The sequence below is a fragment of the Muntiacus reevesi genome, chromosome 5 (genome assembly GCF_963930625.1).
Source record: "Muntiacus reevesi chromosome 5, mMunRee1.1, whole genome shotgun sequence".
Taxonomy (NCBI): Eukaryota; Metazoa; Chordata; class Mammalia; order Artiodactyla; family Cervidae; genus Muntiacus; species Muntiacus reevesi.
In genome coordinates this window covers 7,222,859-7,242,431 of record NC_089253.1, presented here as the reverse complement: position 1 = coordinate 7,242,431, position 19,573 = coordinate 7,222,859, and the positions used below count along the sequence as shown (strand labels likewise).

At 41.4% G+C, this 19,573-nt stretch overlaps 1 protein-coding gene and 1 long non-coding RNA gene across 3 annotated transcripts in view; one reads left to right on the top strand and one right to left on the bottom strand.

Moving 5' to 3' along the window:
* The window catches only part of GRM5 (glutamate metabotropic receptor 5), a 585,267-nt gene that overhangs the window by 115,708 nt on the left and 449,986 nt on the right, over window positions 1–19,573 (bottom strand). The gene's annotated exons all lie outside the window — the stretch shown is intronic.
* The window catches only part of LOC136168835 (uncharacterized), a 190,612-nt gene that overhangs the window by 115,003 nt on the left and 56,036 nt on the right, over window positions 1–19,573 (top strand). The gene's annotated exons all lie outside the window — the stretch shown is intronic.

The following is a 19,573-nucleotide window of genomic DNA, read 5'->3' as shown; positions in this document are numbered from 1 at the left end:
CATTGTTTATAATAACCAAGACATGGAAGTAAGCTAAATTCCATAAGTAGATAAATGCATAGAGAAGATGTGGTATACACACACACACACACAGAGAAAATGGAATATTATCCAGTCATAAAAAAGGAATCTTGCCATTTGTGACAACATAGATGGATGTAGAGAGCATCATGCTAAGTGAAATAAGTTAGACAAAGGCCATATGATCTCACTTACATGTGGTATCTAAAAAACATAGAAGCAAAACAGAACAAAAATAGGCTCATACATATGGAGAACAAGTGGGTGGTTGCCCAAGGTTAGGGTGGTGGTGGGGTGTTGGATGAAATAGGTAGAGGAGATAGGAGGTATAAACCTCCAGTTCTAAAATAAACAGGTCATGAGGATATAATATACAGCATATGAGACGTGGTCAAAAATACTGTATTAACTTTGTATGAGAGTAGATGGTCACTGGACTTATTGTGGTGACCATTTCCCGATAAATGATTTACATGAATGTTGATCACTATGTGGTACACCTGAAACTAACATAATATTGTGTATTAAAATAGTTAAATCACTCAATCAGTCAATCCTCTGCAGCTACACCATCCTCCTCCCTGATCCTCAAGCATTCCAGGCATGCTTCTGCCTCTGGGCCCTTGAATTAGGTTGGCCAAAAAGTTCATTTGGGTTATTAGTGTTTTGGGAAAATCTGGATGAACTTTTTGGCCAGCACGATACTTGCTGTTCCTTCTACCTGGGGAATATCTGCCTCACAGATGTGCAGAGCTATTCCCTTCCCAGTTCAGGTCTTTCCTGAAATATCATCTCCTCTGTGAGATTTCTCTGATATCCTGTCTAAATCTCATCTCTGTTCCACTCCCCTCTGCCACCCCCCCCCCCCAACCACATACACACACACTCCCTATCTCCTTTCTCAACATTATTTTTCTCCTTACCACTTCTTAGAACAGTTCCCAGAACAATTCCTGGCACATAGTAGGCCCTTGATAAATATTTGTTAAATGAATTAAAGAACCAACTTGGACTATGCCTTCTGTTTTCTTTTCCTCCCTAACCCTACTAACGCTAATCAGTGTTTCAAGACTCCAAGAGCACTTCCTTCCTGAAGCCACCACGGTTTCAGGTAATAAAATTAATCCTGCTCTTCTGATCTCCCTGTCATTTTCTCTATATAAGCATACCTTGTTTTATTTCTTTTTGTGGATATCATGTTTTTCATAACTTGAAAGATTGTCACAACCCTGTGTTGAGAAGTCTATGGATACCATTTTTCCCAACAGTATGCTCACTTCATGTCTCTGTGTCACATTTGGTAATCCTAATTTCACACTTTTTCATTATTATCATGCTTGTTATGGTGATCACTGCAGATGGTGATTGCAGCCATGAAATTAAAAGACGCTTACTCCTTGGAAGGAAAGTTATGACCAACCTAGACAGCATATTAAAAGGCAGAGACATTACTTTGTCAACAAAGGTCTGTCTAGTCAAGGTTATGGTTTTTCCATTAGTCATGTATGGATGTGAGAGTTGGACTATAAAGAAAGCTGAAAGTCAAAGAATTGATGCTTTTGAATTGTGGTGTTGGAGAAGACTCTTGAGAGTCCCTTGGATTGCAAGGAGTTCCAACCAGTCCATCCTGAAGGAAATCAGAACTGGGTGTTCATTATGAGGACTGATGCTGAAACTCCAATATTTTGGCCATGTGATGTGAAGAACTGACTCATTTGAAAAAACCCTGATATTGGGAAAGATTGAGGGCAGGAGAAGAAGGGGATGACAGAGGGTGAGATGGTTAGATGGCATCACCGATTTGATGGACATGAGTTTGAGTAAGCTCCAGGAGTTGGTGATGGACAGGGAGGCCTGGTGTGCTGCGGTTCATGGGGTTACAAAGAGTTGGACACGACTGAGAGACTGAACTGAACTGAACTGGTGGTGATCTGTGATCAGTATTCTTTGCTGCTACTGCTATGACTTACTGAAAGAACAGATGATGGTTTTCATGTTTTAGCAGCACGGGATTTTTGAATGAAGGTATGTACATCTTTTTTTAGACATAATGCTATTGTACTATGTATGTACTGTAGGCTACTGTTCAGTATCCAAACATAATTGTTATATACACTCGGAAACCTACAAGTTCGTGAGATTTGCTTTTTGTAGCAGTCACTTTATTGTGGTCGTCTGGAACTGAATTTGCAGCCTCTGCTAGGTCGGCCTATACCTCTGTCAGGCACCCTTCCCAGCATGTTTTAGAAATGTGGGCATACTTAGGGGGAGGAGGATTTGAAACATCCAGTTCCCAAGTCAGTCCAGCTCCCTTCCTCCATGTAGCTCCCTAAATGGAGGTAGTTCCTCACCGGACTGATTCTCTTTCCAGGTAGCCTTTGAGGCCTTGCTTAAGGGCTTCATATTGAGCCTAAGCCAGGTCCTACAACTCAGCCGCCTAACCCACTATCAGGGTTTAGCAGTAGGTGCTTTTGTGGCTAGTAAAAGGTGGTAGGTAGGGACTTTAATTCTCATTCTTTTGTTTTTCCTCTCATGAGCAGAAGAAAGGGATCTAGGTTCAAATTCCTGCTTGATATCTTCGTAGCTCTGTGACTTGGAGAAGTTACTTGGATTCTGTTAAGATTCAGCTTAACCATCTGTTAAATATGGTGACCTTTATCTTGAAAAGGGGATGTGAGAATGAAATGTTACCTTGCGCACAGCCTGGCACAGGGTCGATACTTCATCAAGATTAGCTGTGCCAAGATGTAAATCATAACAACGTTTAGCCACTGTGTTTTGTGGTTAAGACTCTGGAGAATAAAAGCAAGCCAAAGGTCTCTCCTGGTGTGATGCCCAGGAGAGCTCTCCAGCGGTCATCTTTCAGCTTCCCTTCCTGGTTTTTCTTTGTGCCTCCTGGACGACAGACAGCAATTGGCGCAAAGGCCAGTTGGAGCCTTATTCATTTGTAAATCAAACCATAGTGCTCAGGCCCCGGTTACTGGTTACTCTGCGGAATTGAATGAAGGCAAGTATGAAAATCTGCATTTGTATGATACTTTAAAAAATAATTTTTGCATTCATTAGCCAGGTGCATCAATACTGTTTCCATCCTGTAGAGATAAAGAAGCAAAGGTGCAGACAGGTCAAGTAGGTTTCGCAAGATCACACAGATAATAATAACCAGAAGTAGACAAGGATTTCTAATGCCAAGATCAGTGTCCTTTTTGATATACTCTCTTTCTTTGCATTGGAAATATGTGCTCCCTGAACAGTATTATTGTATCACCTTTTAAAAATATTCTGATTAAGATATAAAGTTACGGAAAACAAACTGATAACAGGATCAGGTCTTTCCTGGAAAGTGCTGTGTTTCTGTTCCCTCAAATAATGCCCATTAGTGCTGCCCAAGACCTGGGCCAGGACTCTGCAGAAGGAGCTGACTGAGAGCAAGTTGAAACGCAAGTGATACAGGGTTCATCCACAGTCTGCCAAGTCCTTTGGTTTTGTTAGGCATCTGGGAACATCTGGCCTCTTTGGGCAACATTAGGGTCTTGTAGATGTCCTGGTGACTATCTTCCCTTGTCACCCAAACATTCCAAATGATTACAAATTCAAAAAAAAGAAAAAAAGGAAAAAATATGCCAGAAGAAAACCAAGAAAAGTGCAACCTTTGTAATTTCTCCTTAAGTCATTTTGATGCATGTGGTTTCCCACCCTCCTTCCCTGATTTTGTCTATTTTTAATGAAGTATAGTTAATTTGCAACAATATTATATTAGTTTCAGATGTGAAGCATAGTGACTCAGTATTTGTGTGTGTGTGTTTTAAAGAAAGATATCTTAATCTGTTTCAGCATTCAGGATGCAACAGGGGGTCAATTCAGTGCAATTCAAGTTTGAATTCTGCTTGCACCGTATCATCTCCTTTCTAGTCTTATCCCTGCATGATAAGAAGCAGCCATAGATGGGCTATGAACTTCAGGTTGCTAAGAAAGCTCTGTTGAAATGTGAGCTAACAAATAAGTGATTTAAAAGCATTTAAATATCATAAGACTCAGGAAGCTAGGAACTATTTCCACTATAGATGAAGAAACTAAGGGGATCAAGATGACTGACAGTAGTCAACAAGCTTGTCTTTCTTTGGATGTAGGGGGGCATCTGGTACCCATATTTAAAAGTAATTTATGCAATAGACTCAATATTTGTAGCTATTGGGGAGATATTGGCTTCTTAGGGAATTCTTATGCCTCTTATCTCTTTAGGCTTAGATCTCTGTCTATCTCCACCCCTCCCTAATGCCACATATCTGAAGGGGGTGAATCTGCATGAAGTTGCCTTTGTGTTAAAGGGTGCAGGTCAGCTACTAAGAGGAGCAGAGTAAACAGGACGAGAGTACAGATTCTGGGACAAGGCAGCAGGTTAGAATTACGGCTCTGCTACTTACTATTCATGGCTGTGTGACTATGGCCAAAGTCATTAGCCTCTCTGTGCCTGAAAAAAATGAGCTGAATGATAGTTTCTAACTAACAGATTTATACAAGGAATAAATGAATTTATACTTATAAAGCATTTGGTAAATTAATCAATGTTACTTGGTTCTTGATCGATGTTACCCAAGTTCTGTTACTAATGATCATTTGTTTCTTCCTGTTCAAAATACAAACATCTGGAAGAAGTATGTTGCCAAGAAGAGACATTAGCTATTGCATTCTTTGAAGAAAACAAGAAAGGCTGAAACAGTGAGGAAGGGGAAGAGAAGCAGGATTTGAGGTATGGCAGCCAGGCAGGGCTGTATGGTATAGGTTTGGGGATTTTTTTTTTTAATCAGAGAAAGATTATGATCTCATTTTCATTTAAACATTTTTTTTTTCATTGAGGATAGAAAATAGAAGGAGAATGGAAAAAACTAGGGAATAATGAAATAGGATGCTAAGAGGTGATGGTGGCTTAATCCAGGGTAGGATTTTAATTATATATTGAAAGCAAGGAGAATAGGACTGGAGGTGGACTGGATGTGAGTTGTAAAGGAAAAAGAAGAATGAAGAGTTAGTCCAGGTTTTCCTTTTTAAGCAATGGATTAGAATGACATTGAATGTGAGAAATAGGTTGGTGGGGATGTAGGATCAAAAGTGCTATTTAACCTGTTAAACGGCGAGGTCAGTGTCCAAAGGGACTGAGCAGACAAGGGGTATTGGTGGCTTAGATTAGGGTGATGGCAGTTCAGATGGTGAGAAGTGTTCAGATTAAGGACATATTTGGAAAATAGAACTGACATGAGTGACTGGATCTATCTCAGACACCAGACTTCTTTTTGAGTTCCTGATCACTCGTTTAAAATAAGCAGAAATGCTAGATTAATTTTACTGGCTGTATAGTGTTCTCTTGTATGGGTATATTTTTACTGGTTTCAGAATGTCTTAAAAATTCCTTGCTTGGGTTACTACAATAGCCTCCTAGCTAACATCACTGCCTCTAATCTTGCCTTGCTCAAATCTGTATATTTCCAATGTAGATATATGGTGAGTGGTCTTTCTTAAGCACAAAAGTGATTTTGTTAGTCTTCTCTTGGAACCGTTCAGTTGATAAACAAATTATATCCTAAATACTTTGTCCTGACCTTCAAGACCTTTCTTCTCCTGCCCTGTATTCGCCTCTCTGCTCTGATCCATCATACACTGTGCATCAGCTGTTTGTAACTTCTTGCATCTGCATAACAAACTCTTCTCTTCTGTATCTGGGCCTCTGGGCGTCTCACTCCATACATCTGGAACATACTTTGTGGTAGATTTTCTACTTATTAATTTGTGTGTGTCTAGGAGTCACCTCCACTTAGAAGTTGTTTAGGGCCCTCCTCCAGTTCAGAATTAAGGTTTTTCTCTATTCTCCTCTAGCCCCGGTACTTGGTAAACATCTGATAAACATCCTATAAGGAAATTTCCTGCCTACGTATTTCTCTCTAATATAGACTGAAGGTTCTGCTTCGTCCTCTCGTAGCACTGGTGATGACCTGTGGCTGGTTTTTAGTACATGGTGGGCTCCCTGAGGACAAGGGTCCTATGCCTTTCACAGAGGTAGCCCTTGTGCTTACCATAGCATCTGACACATAATTGTCACTATTAAAATAACGTTAGGAATATGAATGAGGTCTGATGCTTGACCAGATGTCTCAAAGCAAGTCACCAAATACCAGGTCTGGTTTTCAGATTGTCAAGTCAGTTTATTAGAGTAATCATTGCTTTTCAGAATGGCACCAAACAAAACTAAATATCAATGTCAATTTACAACAGAATCTGCCAGATGATCCATACAATCCCAGTAAGCAATCTTCAGTGCTTTTGCCATCTGATAACATTTAATGGGAAAAATTCTGGTCTAACCAAGGTGGAATAGGTCCCCTTCCTCACCACATGTTTCTTCCGTGAAGTCCAGTTGAAAATCCTGAATGGAATGATTGGAGCAGCTTTCTGAGCATTCTGAAAAGTAAATGGTAACGAGTGGATTGGGGAAAAAACCAGAATTGAGAACACTACTGAGTCATGCGTGAGATTTTTGGATCTTTTCCCTCAGAGTCTCCAGAGCTAGAGTCAAAGAAAGAAAGTCAAAGTGTTAGTTGCTCACTCATGTCCGACTCTTTGCGACCCCATGGACTGTAGCCAGCCAGCCTTCTTTGTCCATGGACTTCTCCAGGCAAGGATACTGGAGCAGGTTGCCATTTCCTTCTCCAGAATATCTTCCTGACCCAGGGATTGAACCCAGGTCTCCCGCATTGCAGGCAGATTCTCTACTGTCTGAGCCAGCAGACAGCCCCAAATGTGGAACTGTGTACCAGACAAAAAGAGCTCTATGAGAGGTTCTCCTTTGTGGTCTGTGGAAGGGGGCACCCTAGAAGTTGAGAGTGGGAGAAATTCCATTTTTGTTTTTTGTTTGTTTTCCTGTGTAAGTCCTGGAGCAGCCCTGCAGAGATGGTGGTGGTGAAGGCCACGGTGGTTGGGCAGGCATCTGTAATTCAGGAAGGAAACTCTTCTCCATGACCGGAGGAACTGTCCCCCCAAAGTGTGGGGAAACTCCCCGTTGCTTTTTAACTTTCTCGAGCCTCTCCCCACTTGGCTCCCATGGCAGTCCAGCTGGGGAACAGGATGTGTGAGGCAGAGGTAGAAACCAAAGCCTTTGACTTTTGCCCAGAGGCCCAAGAATGTGATGGAAGAGACTGGGAGCTGGGAAGTTTCAGGGAGACTATGAACAGGGCAGATCTCAAGAAAACGATCGCACGAAATTGAATGTGAACTCCTGGGCTCCCTGCTGAGTTGTGCAGGGATGGGTTTGACCCTGGTCAGCACACCAGAGTTCTGAGAAGTGAACTACAGGGTAGAACTCTGCCTAAATCGCGGACTCACTCAATGAGGCACACCTCCAGTAGACTCTGATCAAACTACAGAGGCTCTGAAAACGGCACTGACAATGGGGCCACAGCCCACAGGAGGCAGGCATGAGCTGACAGCCTAAAGCAAACCAGGCTGATTTCTAGTTTTTTAAAAATCGGTGTTCCCCGTAAGATAACATTATACCTGAAATATCCAGCACCATGAGATGACACTTGGAGCACAGAGACCATCTGTGACACTGGGGAGCTGTCAGAGTCCGATCACCCTTCAGTGACCTTCTGTCTGTATTCCCAAACGCTCTACTTCGGTTGGCCTAGCCTTTCTTTAGCTGTCTTAATAGAAACTTAGAATTATATTCCACTGTTTTTTATCTTGCTGCTTAGGCCCTAAAAAGAAATCCTGGCTTCTTAAGTAATTTATTTGTTGACTTAGAGATTAAGTTATTGATTAAACATTTATTAAGCCCTTACTATAGGTCAGATATTATGCTGCAGGGGTCCCCAACCCCTGGGCAATGGACTGGTACTGGTCAGTGGCCTGTTAGGAACCAGGCCACACAGCAGAAGGTGAGTGACGGACAAGTGAGCAAAATTTCACCTGTATTTACGGCTGCTTCCCATCGTTCTCCCTTCACCCGCAGATGGAACCATCTAGTTGCAAGAAGCTCAGGGCTCCCACTGCTCCTACGTTATGATGCGTTGTATAATTTTTCATCATATGTTGCAATGTAATAATAATAGAAATAAAGTGCACAGTAAATGTTAATGCACTTGAACCATCTCGAAACCATTCCCACCGCCCCTGTCTGTGAAAAAACTCTCCCATGAAACTGGTCCCTGGTTCCAAAAAGGTTGGGGACCACTGTTTTCTGGATGCTGGTGATCCCTACATGAGTGACATAGTATCTCCTCAGAAACACTCAGCCTGTAAGGGGCTGGCTCAGGGATAGAAGTGTGTGGTGGGCCCAAGGAGTTTCACCTTATCAGCCAAGGTTTAAAGTCAATTCTAAAGAAATCAACCCTGAATATTCATTGGAAGGACTGATGCTGAAGCTCCAATACTTTGGCCACCTGATGGGAAGAGCTGACTCACTGAAAAAGACCATGATGCTGGGAAAAACTGAGGGCCAGAGGAGAAGGGGATGACAGAGGATGAGATGGCTGGATGGCATCACTGACTCAATGGACATGAGTTTGAGTAAACTCCGGGAGATAGTGAAGGACGGGGAAGCTTGGTGTGCTGCAGTCCATGGGGTCACAAAGAGTGGGACACGAGTGACCGGCTGAACAACAGCAAAAATCCCTGAGTGCTCATTTTTTCCAGGCTTCTTTCCTTATCCACTAGGTGGTAGGGAAGAGAGGCATGTTAATCAGTTGGCATGTTAATGCACAAAACAAATAGACTTCATTCAGCTGTGTTTGCTTTGCTCAAGGATGAGGTTTTAGGGTCTCCTGGAGGCCAGACCCAGGGTCAGCATGAGCATTTGTGCAAACCTGAACTTGCCAGCAGCTCCCCAAGGCTGGGTCTGTCCGTCAGCGTCTGGGAGGGGAAGAGGAAGTGGGGCGGCATGCTGTTCCTGCTGTTTCTTTCTTCAGAGCTGGGTTCTCTGATTTAGAACACTTCACATTCCATCCTAATTTTACTATTGTTTAATCAAATCAGAAGGCCCCAAAGGGATAAGCAGAAACTGAAATCCTTCAATCTGTGATCACAATTTAATTTTACAGCACTCAAAGCCTGTTCTTTAATTCATCTGGGGAACTGGAACTTTGAAGTTGCTGTTAAACAAAGGGAAATCAGACTCTTAATGCAGAATTAGAGGACTGAGATCCAAGGGACATCGACTAGAGAGTGTCTAGTTCCGAAGCTGCAGAAAGCAAGCCCTTGGGCTGAATCTGGTCTTTGGTTATGTTTCGTTGGGCCTACATGCTATTGTGTGGAAATTTCACATAAAAATAGAGCTTTGTACACTCTCTGGGAAAAATCAGAAGTTATGACAATACTGGCATCAGATTCTGAAATGGCAAATGCTGACCTGTTTCTATCTCTTACATCGTCTCTTTGACCCTGTGCTCACTGGAGGTTGGCACCTCATAATCTGGTCCAGCAAGCTTACTGGAAGAAAATAAGGCCAAGAGAGGGGAAAGTACATCCCTAAAGTCATACCTGTGGTTAGTGGCAGCTGGCCCCACACCTTTGTGTCCAACCTCTTGGACTGAAACTGTTTTCATACGGGAGGCAAAGGAGACCGTGATTTAACACTCTTTTCAGCAAATGAATTTATGACCAGAGAGCAATGAAACCAGCAACAATTTATTTTTTAAAAATCCCAAAGTTGTTCTTTGTGTTAGCCCTTACACTAGATACTGAAATACTCTGGGATCATCTTCATTATTTCCTTTCTACTCACCCGGAGGGGAAAGATAGTAAAGGGAAGGAGGATATAAGGGAAGGGGTTCAGGGGAGTGGTGGGGGGGGGGGCGGAAAGTGAAAGTGTTAGTTGCTCGGTCGTGTCCAGACTCTTTGCGACCCCATGGACTGTAGCCTGCCAGGCTCCTCTGTTCATGGAATTCTCCAGGCAAGAATGCTGGAGTGGGTTGCCATTCCCTTCTCCAGGGCATCTTCCTGACCCAGGGATCTAACCTGGGTCTCCAGCATTGCAGGCAGATGCTTTACCATCTGAGCCGCCAGGGATTCAAGGGAAGGATGTCATAAATCTACAAGAGTCTGTTGGATAGCACTGTAACATTGCAGTGAAACAAATTCTCTCTGCTCTCATTTATTTTCTCCTCATTCCTTACGCATCTGGCGAATGGATTCCATTTATACTCAGTGGATGAGACAATAATTTGTTTCCTGCCGTGACAGAAGGGCAGTGCATCCCCCTAGCCAGAATTAATCTTTTGCCATTACACGCTCCCACAGAAATGTGTTTATACCTCGATTACGACACGAAATGCTTTCTGCCATGCATTAGGGTTATCTATGTGCTTGTCTGTGCCCATCAGAGAGTGTGAGCATTGTGGAGACTTAAAACTGTCTTGTTTATGCTGTATCCTCCACAGTTCCTAACACAGTGGCATCGAGTGAACAATCCATTCTTTCACTTAACATTTACTAAGCACCTCTTTGGTGCAAAAGCTTCTATAAACATACCATGGGATTCAGGGATTAATTCAGAATAGACTTAGATTAGTTCAGAATAGTTCAGCTTTAAGCATGTTGGGCCCACACTGATTCTGCATATATTGCATTTCCTGTACCCAGATCAATGGTCATAATCATGGTTGGTTATATGAATGATGGACTTTCATCATTCACTGGTGGCGCAGTAGTAAAGAAACTGCCTGCCAGTGCAGCAGACCTAAGAGACATTGGTCCAGTCCCTGAGTCGGGAAGATCCCCTGGAGGAGGACATGGCAACCCACTCCAGTACTCTTGCCTGGAGGATCATATGGACAGAGGAGCCTGGCGGGCTACAGTCCATGGGGGTGCAAAGAGTGGGACACGACTGAAGTGACATAGCCTGCATATAAATGATGAATGAATATGAAGAGACTTACTGTACAGTGATTCAGACAGAGAAATGAGTGTTATAATGAAGATGCAGGGAGGTTCTTCGGAGTGTAGGTTAAGATTAGTAAAATGAAGAACTGGTGAGGACCAGTTAGGTGATGTAGGGCTTGAACAGGGACTGGTGATGTCAAGCTGGAGGGCACAACCTACAAAAGGGTTGAGAGAAACTGATGACACCATATAAATCATTCAGCCTTTATTCTTAACACTATATGTGCCTCTTCTGTGTCAGGAAGCATGGCAACTGGGAACCCAGAGCTGTAGCCACAAACCCAGAGAGACACTGGTTTGTAATATCTGTAGCTACTCCAATTTAAACTATGCCTGAAATACAGGCAGTTGACCCCTAAAATGCGCATATTGAAATGCAAATGAAGGCAGCATCTGCAGAGAGAAGACATGTCTTCAGGGAGCTACAGAAACTCAACAGGGATTGTACACTTCTATGTGCAAAACACCAAATTTTAAATTTAAATGATTCACCATGAAATGCAGGTTGGCAGCCCGCTGATGGATATGTTATTTCAGATAGCATATCCCTTTTATTCACATTACAGAATTTTGAGGAACTTCCATATGGTGTGTAAATGAAGGAAGAATTTCACAGGGATATGAAAGCTGGTGGTTATGATATTATTTAAAAGACTGTGTTGCAAAAAGTCCTAGCATTCCATTCTCCTTACTATACTAAGACCAAATTCCTAGGCCAGACCTTGCCTACTTGGCTGTACATCCTGCTTGGTCCATCTTTATCACCACTATTCCTTTTCATTTTAATTGTGTTTCATAATATTTCCTGATGACTTGACTTTCCCATTTCTATTTGATGAGCTTCCTATCATATTTTAAAACATGGCTTAACAATCACTTTAGTGTGCAGCTTTGCTAGAGTTATTCAGGTAGAATTCTTTTTCCAGGGCTTCCTCATTTGGAAAATAAAGAAAATAATACCTTCTTGTAGAGTTGTGACAATTAAAGACAATATATGTAGAAGTGAAGACCCCGCAATGGGTACTTGCTGTTGTTGTATATCTAATACAATTTAATACAAGAAGTCACTAGATTAGTGTAAGATATTTGTAAAATTAGCACTCCCACCTTTGAAAATTTCAGAATTACTATATTTTTTATTCACAAAATGTTCCAGAGTTTATGCTTCTGAAAATAAGTGATGCTAAAAATTTAAGTTCCATTAAGACTTTTACTTCTAATTAAAAATAACAAGCATGCTAAATGAAAACCCCATCTCATATAATAAGCACTAAAAGTGAAGTAGAAAATTAAAAAAAAATAACTACAATGTAGTGTATAAACCTGTAAATAGTCCAAACACAAATGCAGAGTTCACAAATTGTACACATGGAAGATTAATTATCATGTCTAATATAAGAAACTTGATTAGGGTGGAAGGATTTGTATAAAATGATAGACATTGGATCATTTTTATCAGAATGTTTTTATGAAGCACCTTCTTATGAGCATGCTACTTATGAGTGGCTACTACGCCACTTATGCGGCTAAGTCGCTTCAGTCGTGTCTGACTCTGTGTGACCCCATAGACGGCAGCCCACCAGGCTCCCCCATCCCTGGGATTCTCCAGGCAAGAACACTGGAGTGGGTTGCCATTTCCTTCTCCAATGCATGAAAGTGAAAAGTGAAAGTGAAATCACTCAGTCGTGTCCGACTCCTAGCGACACCATGGACTGCAGCCTACCAGGCTCCTCTGTCCATGGGATTTTCCAGGCAAGAGTCCTGGAGTGAGGTGCTGTTGCCTTCTCCAACGCCACTTGTACCAGCTTCTTTATTATAGAGGTTACTTTAAAATGACAATAATGTCACTTTCAACAATGACAATGATTATTTTCTATAGATGACTTTATTTTGAGAAGTTCAAAGGCAATCATTAAAGGAGAAGAGATGGGAGAAGAAAGTATCCCACACATGCTAGATGCTATGTGCTTGACATTCATTACCTTATTTAACCCTCACAGCAAACATAAAAGCTCGATAAGCATTGTCCTCTGCCTTGGTTTAGATGAGAAAATTTGGACTCAGAGTTAAAATAAAATGCCCAGTAACACAAAACTAAAACTTAGAGTAGAATTTCACACTCAGTATCTCCCCTTTTTAAAAATGTAACAAGCTTACTTTTGTGACTATCATTTTCCTTCACTGGGAAACAAGAATAATCATCCCTACTAACTTCTGAGTACAGCACTTGAGCAAATAAATGAGAGGTTATATGTAAAAGATTCTGATTAATAGTAATGCATATATTTATTGAGAAATGACTATTATTCTAATTTAGCCGTTTCAAAAGTCCTGTAAGTAGTTACTACCATTAGTCTCACTGTATTTTTTTTTAACAAGGAAACTGAGTTTTGCAGACATTTATTCACTTTTTCTAAGAACTCACAGATCGAAAGGGCTTCCCTGGTGGCTCAGATGGTAAAGAATCCGCTTGCAATTCAGGAGACCAGGTTCGATCCCCTGGGTTAGGAAGATCCCCTGGAGAAAGGAATGGCTAATCACTTCAGTATTCTTGCCTGGAGAATTCCGTGAACAGAGGAGACTGGTGGGCTACAGTCCACGGGGTCGCAAGGAGTCAGACACGACTGAGCAACTAACACTACTACTACAGGCTGCTGCCGCTGCTAAGTCGCTTCAGTCGTGTCCGACTCTGTGCGACCCCATAGACGGCAGCCCACCAGCTCCGCCATCCCTGGGATTCTCCAGGCAAGAACACTGGAGTGGGTTGCCATTTCCTTCTCCAATGCATGCATGCATGCTAAGTTGCTTCAGTCGTGTCTGACTCTATGCGACCCTATGGACAGCAGCCCACCAGGCTCCTCTGTCCCTGGGATTCTCTAGGCAAGAATGCTGGAGTGGGTTGTCATTTCCTTCTCCACAGGTTGAAAACACATCAAATTACTTGTATCTTGACTGAGCATTTTTCAAACACTGCAGCACTGTATTAACATAGAGAATCATTGAGGGGCTATAAGAAACCATTCTTTGAAATACTAACGTTTTTATCTCCTAAACTCAGTCCCAACTTAACTCCATGCCATCATGTCACCAGACATGCCATCAGAGTGCCAGACAGACACAACACAGCCTGGGTCCTTTCCAATCGATTGGTATCTAATACAATGTATTGAAGTCAAAACCCAATAACATGGGGAGCACTAAACTAAATCTCCTTGAGACTACTCAGTGACAGACTGATTTTCCTTGCTTTCTATCATTCTGCGATTCCATGTTGGATTCAGTAGTGTCCTGATATTAGCAACTGGACAACCACTTGCTAATTACTGTACCTGAGTTCCAATTCAACTATTCATTTTTCCAATAATTACAATTTTGGTTCTATCCAGTGTCCCATGGGTTTGTTTTGCATTTACTGAAGGCAACACAATATAATTAAAAGAATGTAATTAAAATAACATAGATTCAGATTTTAGCTCTTTATTTGTCCATTATATGCCCTTTCCTGGGCAAGCCAGGAAACCTCTTGGAGTTTGCTCATCTGTAAAATAACAACAATAATATCTGAGGATCAAGAGAGGGCCAGTGAATCAAAGAGCAAGAGGAAACAATGAACCATTTTGCAATTCTAATAAATTAGTGTTATTGTTTTCTAATCTATAGATCTGAGAATAAGATCTCCAAAGAAATATTTGGCCTGTCTCATTCATCTGCAATGAAGCAGTTCACTGAGACCTTATTGTACTTTGAAAAGAATTTCTGACTTTTTAAGTCTAATTTTTGCTTAAGTCTTAAGCAAAATTTAAGTCTTTTAAGTCTAATTATTGCTGGAGGTTAGGGTGGAACCTGTCTTTGGGTATGTTAACTGTGGCTCATCCATAGATGTCTGTCCAGTGTCTGAAATATTCTTCATTTCTTAGTCTCCAGGATCGATCCATTTTTTAAAAAGTGGAGTGGAAAACCATGGAGTTGAAGCATTAAATATTCATGAAGATATTCCAACTGTATACAATCTTTTATCTAAAAAAGCCATTTTAAAAAATATTATCATGTATAAGAAGTAAGCAAATATTGCTTAAATACACAGTTTATGGTATCATTATGAATATATATTCATTTCATTATAACTTGGACTTCAATCCTTTTGTTTCTTGGGATCACCAACTCAGCACAGGGTTCAGACTGCATTCTGCAGGGAATGATGAAGGGGAGGGGACACCTGTCTCTTGATAGGTGTTTTAGTAAATATGTAATACTGTTGTTGTTCAGTAGCTAAATTGTGTCTGACTCTTTGTGGCCCCATGGACTGCAACATGCCAGGCTTCCCTGTCCTTCACCATCTCCTGGAGTTTGCTCAAACTCATGTCCATCAAGTTGGTGATGCCATCCAATCATCTCATCCTCCATCGTCCCCTTTTCCTCCTGCCCTCAGTCTTTCCTAGCATCAGGGTCTTTTCCAATGAGTTAGCTCTTCACATAAGGTGGCGAAAGTATTGGAGCTTCAGCATCAGTCCTTCCAATGAATATTCAGGGTTTATTTCCTTTAGAATTGACTGGTTTGATCTCCCTGCAGTCCAAAGAACTCTCAAGAGTCTTCTCCAGCACCACAATTCAAAACCATCAATTCTTTGACACTCAGCCTCTTTTATGGTCCAACTTTCACATCCATACACGACTACTGGAAAAACCATAGCTTCGACTAGACAGACCTTTGTCAGCAAAATGATGTCTCTGCTTTTTAATATGCTGTCTAGGGCTCCAAACTCACTGCAGATGGTGACTGCAGCCATGAAATTAAAATTAAAGCTTTTCTTCTCCTTAGAAGAAAAGCTATCACCAACCTAGACAGCACATTAAAAAGCAGAGACATTACTTTGCTGACAAAGATCCGTCTAGTCAGAGCTATGGTTTTTCAGTAGTCACGTACAGATGTGATAGTTGGATCATAAAGAAAGCTGAGTGCCGAAGAATTGATGCTTTTGAACTGTGGTGCTGGAGAAGACTCTTGAGAGTCTTCCCTTGAAAGTCTCCCTCGGACTGCAAGGAGATCAAACCAGTGAATCCTAAAGGAAATCAGTCCTGAATATTCATTGGAAGGACTGATGCTGAAGCTGAAACTCTGATACTTTGACCACCTGATGTGAAGAACCAACTCATTGGAAAAGACCGTGATGCTGGGAAAGATTGAAGGCAGGAGGAGACAGGGATGACAGGATGAAATGGCTGGGTGGCATCACCGACTCAATGGAAATGAACTTGAACAAGCTCCGGGAGTTTGTGATGGATAGGGAGGCCTAGCGTGCTGCAGTCCATGGGGTCACAAAGAGTCAGACATGACTGCACAACTAAATTGAACAGAATTTTGTCATAGCTTTTCTTTCAAGGAGCAACTGTCTTTAATTTCATGGCTTCAGTCACTGTCCACAGTGATTTTGGAGCCCAAGAAAATAAAATCTGTCACTGTTTCCACTTCCTCCCCATTTGCCAAGTAGGGATGAGACTGGATGTTGTGATCTTAGTTTTGTGACTGTTGAGTTTAGGCCAGCTTTTTCACTCTCCTCTTTCACCCTCATCAAGAGGCTCTTTAACTCCTCTTCACTTTCTGCCATTGGAGTGATATTGTCGGCATATCTGAGGTGGTTGATATTTCTCCTGGCAGTCTTAATTCCAGCTTGTGAGTCATTCAGCCTGGCACTTTGCATGATGTAATATACATTTCTTTCTTCATTCAACAAGTATTGAGCACCAACTCTATACTCCAGCTGTTCAAGTCGAGTTTTTAGCAGGTACTTGTTAAACACCGGGTGTATTTAATAATCTATAAAATTGCCTAGTGGCAGCTGAGAAGTCAACTCCATGTGTGTGCACATGCTTTAACTTATTTGGAGTTACACAGCCTGAAGTTTGAGCTTGCTTTGCTACTTACTAGCTGTGTAATCTTGGGCAAGTCATTTAACCTCACTAAGTATTTTTTCTTCCATTTTTTTCCATAAAAGAATGCTAAAGGTAGCTATCTCATAAGATTGTTGGGAGCTTAAATGAGACAGAGCCTAGCAAGCAAATAACTGCTTATTAAATGTTAATTATGATAATGATGTTGGTAATGAAGCCACTTATATCATTTCCAATTACTGAATTAAGCAATAGTAAACTTCACTATTTGGTTGCCTAGAATCCAAATCCCTTCCTAATACTGATGAACTCCTCATTGTACTTAGATTCTAGAAGACCATATATTCCTTTCATTAGGGAAGCTGAAGTAGCTGTTTCCTCCTGCATTCCCTATGCCCTGGTTGCCAGGTAACAGGAATATAACCCAGGCTCAAGGAATTGGAAGCTTTTTCCCAGGAATGTGGAGAAAGTGAAGTAAATCAAAGCATGGTCGCTATTTATTAAAAATAAAGTGAGTGGATAGGGTCCAAGTACAGTTATACTCTGGCCAAACTGCTGAAAGCTGAGCTTCCTGTTTCATGGCCTTCGGGAACTGGTCCAAGTTTACCAACTTAGTCCTCCAGCTACCAGTAGATCCTGGGAGGCCACAATATTCTTCCAAATAATAGTATTTATTTATTTTTATATGTATTTATTTTACTTAAGAAAGCCAAGCTAAAATTGGTTTCCAGTGATTACAACCCAAATCCTGACATGAGTCAGATTCTTGTTTGGAAAAGCAACCTGTTATCAGCTGGACATCTAATGACTAATTATTTGAATTCTCATTCTACTATTAATTTTTTGTAATAATTACTGGTTTTACTCTATTTAGTATTTCATAGGTATCTATATGGGTGCCTACAGTCCAAAAGAGGCAAATTATTTAATTTTATATTGAAGTAGAACCATGGACCAAAAGATTTCTGGAACTGAATTATTTGACAAAGAGAATGCAGACATAAAATTTAACTCACAATTCCTCATCTGGGATAGCAGAAGCCTTGTACCCTGGAAGCTGACCTCATGATGGAGAACATTCTCCTGTTACCTGTTACTATTTGAACCAGATAATTCAGTTTAGAAAGAATCAGCAGATGACTTTTCTTCTCTCTCATCACTAATTGAGGTTTAATTAAATATTGCCTGAGAACATAAAAGGAAACCCTGGTCCATGCCTACTTCTTCACCTCCTGCAAAGAAACTAAGAGACATGGAAGGAAGAAAAAATAGCATCAGATAAAGTGGGATCAGGGGCTTAAAATTTCAGGCATCAAGGGAACTCCCACAGAACAAAATTTGCCATGTGCTTTTGAGGCAGTCAGTTCAAATACCAATTTTGTTGTCCCAAATCTCCCACATGATGTCCAATTACCCTTAGTTATCCAGAATTTTACAGAAACATCCACTTTGAAGGAATTTACTAAATGCCAAATAAAGGGTTTTAGAACCATTAAATACCCTTGAATAAGGTTTTTATATTTTGCTAGAATTTCCCAGATGCAACATACGCCAATCCAAGCAGAATCTGGAAAACATTTTGACCTGGAACGTTTGTGGACGCAAGGGTTTGCACATGGTTCACAAATGCACAGACCTCTTGTGTTTCTACTGTACCCGGTAGAGGTCTGTGACTTACACTTGTTTGAGTTGCATTTATCATGCATTGTAAATTTTGGCTGAATTCTTAGAATCACATTCTTTTTTTGTTGTTGTTCTTAGAATCACATTCTTGTATTTATTCTGAAATGCTGGGATTCATAAGAAGCTCTATGAAGTTTCTAGAGAAAAACACTGTGCAGAAGAAAAGTGCTACTAGTGATATGATATTTTGAATTTTACTAAATGCTGGAGACTGTGTGCCATGGGCCAACTTGTGTCCCCTCAAAATCTGCATGTTGCGGTGCTAACTGCCAGTGTGTCGACAGGACCTCGAGGGGTATTTGGGATGGGGCCTGTGAGATCCGAGGGTGGGGCCCTCATCATGGGATTAGGGTCCTTATAAGCAGAGACACCAGAGAGCGTGCTCTGTTTCTCTCTGCCAAGTGAGGAGGTGGCTGTCTGCAAGCCAGGAAGAGGTCCTCACCACAGCCCAACCATACTGGCAGCGTGATCTTGGTCAGACTTAAATATCCTAGCCTACAGTATTTTGTTTTGGTAGGCTGAACTGAGGCACTGTTAAATGCTTCATAGGTACTAGTCTATGTTCTTCTCATAAGACTGCTATCAAGTAGGCATTTAATGTCATCCCAAACTTAAAAGAGAAGAAAGTGGGGAAAGAGCATTTCAGTTACTTGTCCAGTGTTGTTGTTGTCTCATCATGAAGTCGTGTCTGACTCTTCTGCAGCCCCAGGGACTGTAGCCCCACCAGGCTCCTCTGTCCATGGGATTTTCCAGGCAAGAGTACTGGAGCAGGTTGCCAGTACTTCAGTACTTTCATTCTTCAGGGGATCTTCTTGATCCAGGGGTCAAACCCAAGTCTCTTGTATCTCCTGCTCAGGCAGGTGGATTCTTTACCAGTACTCTGCCTGGGGAGCCCTTTGTCCAGAGTAGCAAAGCTACGAAGCAGAAAATTCAGGATATAAATGACTTTGGCATTTGACGGGCTAGTCCAATGCCAACAATTGCCTCCCTATGACGATGTCTTAACTTTCCACTTGTGCAAATTCACCACTCAAGAATCAGTCACATTTGT